Source organism: Montipora foliosa, unplaced genomic scaffold (genome assembly GCF_036669935.1).
Source record: "Montipora foliosa isolate CH-2021 unplaced genomic scaffold, ASM3666993v2 scaffold_477, whole genome shotgun sequence".
Classification (NCBI taxonomy): domain Eukaryota; kingdom Metazoa; phylum Cnidaria; class Anthozoa; order Scleractinia; family Acroporidae; genus Montipora; species Montipora foliosa.
The window spans coordinates 142401-145000 of NW_027179786.1; positions in this window are offsets into that span (position 1 = coordinate 142401).

Genomic DNA, 2600 nt, shown 5'->3' on the forward strand with positions numbered 1-2600 from the left:
CACACAATATAGCAAGAAAAATACAAAACTAGCGGCATTTCCGTGTACGAATAACCAAAAACCCTATGGGAAACATGGAAACGTAATCCCGAACCAAACGCAGTGCCGCAAACACTTCGGGGTTTAAAGGAACCTACTTGGGTAACACATGATGAATAAAATTAAAGGCACAAATAAAGCTTAACTACAAGTTACGTCTAGAACGGTTCAGCACTTGAGCATCGGTGTAACGTTGTAAACTTGATTAAGCTATAAGAAAAGGCACAGGAAGCACTGTATTGGCAAGCGTAACCTCAAGAAGACGAATACGCAAAGACTGAGCCGCCGAAAGATAAGAAATGGAGCTAAAAACTGAAGCAGCACTCAGACTGTCCGCTCTGGATAAAAGACATGGGCCAGCTAGAGAAATCAAGAACCTATCCTGCAAAACGTTTTACAAGTCCAAATCTCGAAAATTGAGGGTAAACGGTGTCGACCTAGAATGATAATCACATGCTAAATGTACCTAGCTTAAATACACCAGTCAATGCCCATAATCCCTCTTTAACTCTTGCTGCAACCAAGGCCCTGTCACTCACTCTAGTGACGCACAAATATTCAATTTCAGGCTTTTTCGTTCCACTCAATCGGCAGAAATTCCATATTTCAGCTTCACCATGCAACAGATGCAAGAAAAATATACCATTAGGTTTCTTTTTGAAGTCTTGGCCGCACACTTTTAGGGGGGAGCAGGGATGGCGCAGTGGTTAGAGCACTCGCCTCCCACCAATGTGGCCCAAGCTCGATTCCCGAACCCGACGCCATAAGTGGGTTAAGTTTCTCTTGGTTTCTTCTCTGCCTCGAGGGTTTTTCTCCGGGTTCTCCGGGTTCTCCGGTTTTCCTCCCTCAGCAAAAACCAACATACAGCTGATTCCAGCTGGCTGTAAGCTGTGGTCCAAGGTCACACATGGACCGTATAGCGGCTGGACCATAGGCGCCATTGTATGCTTTCGCTTCGACCTTGTTGAGCTGCGTCGTTGCTGTACTTTGCAACGGCGATTAGCCACGGCAATTATTATTATTTTAATTATTACTGTCGTAACATTACAAGCGTGAATATTGGATGAAAGCCACAATTAGAATACAAAATTAGGGCTTGGAAATGTCTGACTACAAGAGGCTTGAGACCCAAAGACTTGGAAACGGAAGTCCTGGAAATGATATTATCTTTAACATGTCCATCCTTGACAGTGGTACTCTTCCATGGCTATCGACCATGTCCCTGAAAAACTCTCTCGCTAACCCCTCTCTCGGCGGCCTTAGAAGCTCCCCCAGATCTACTGAGTGTGGGAGCCATATATTGACGGATCCGGAACCAGCCTGTTCGGGAAATAAGTACATGCTCGAAGCTATCTCGAACACAACAGTCGATTTATTGACACACCCAATTTTCACAGCACTTGCAATTGTTTGTTCTCATCTGGTAGAACAAGCGCCAAGAAGACGCCGTAAAAACCTACAAATAAACAGCGAATTACACTCTGAAATAAAGAACTGACGGAAAGCGAGTTTTTACTCACCATTTGATGAGAACACTGCCACTACAGTAAGCACAAATCAATTCGCAGCTGGAAGTTTGTCAAGCAAAATCACGAAGAGGTTCACAGAACCAAAATCAGCTCCCGCCGCGTGCTGGTATATCGTTAGGATTGGGATGGACTAATAAATGGGGAAACTAATGTTGAGCCCTCGCAGATCCTTAGCCAGCCAAGTGATCCCTGAATGTTGAATAGCCGAGAACTTTGTCTTTGTTCAAAAGTGCGGGAGGACTTGGTCTTCAGGAAACTGTCTGCTGACTCGTGTGCCCACCTAATGCTACCAGTACTGAAAACGAAACGTCAACTGTGGATCCTTAAAAGCTGCGGCTTACTTACTTACACCCACTCCCTTGTGACCCACAAAACAGTAATCTAAAAATGCAACGTAAATATCAAAAAAATGTTACAGAGAGGTAACAAAAGACCTTTAAAAAAAAAAAAATTCGTACACTTGAGGCAGCTGCCAGTCTCATCAGTACAAAAGCCCGACAAAAATATTCTCTTTGGAAATTAAAAGGTAACAAGAAAATTAAACAGTGGTACTAGCACCAAAAATGCTGTATCTAGATTTGCCCCTTACAAACAGTAGCTAAAGCACGGCCAGGAACCGGCCAGTCATGAACACCTGGGTACCTGTGTCTACCATCTTGGCACAAAAAAATAGGATGATTTACAAAAGGGAATCACAAGGCTTCCTTCGGCCATACACGTTCTCAAACGAGAAAGAACACTAACAACTTTTGACACAGGCGGATGTAGCCCGATATAGTTCAAGTTCCAATCTCGAGTAAAAGCACCAACCGCCTCGGTCCTGGGATGGTAACAACTAGAACTAAAGCGGGCTTATTTAGCATAATAGCAGCAAGAAAACCTAACAACTATGTGATCGGAGGCCCCAATCAGAATCTTGATCTATAACATCGTGAATACTTCATTATGCATTAAACGTATAATCATCAAAGTCGAAAAGCCTACAGCGGTAAGATTACGTTCCCTAAGAATCCACTTAATATAAAGAGAAAA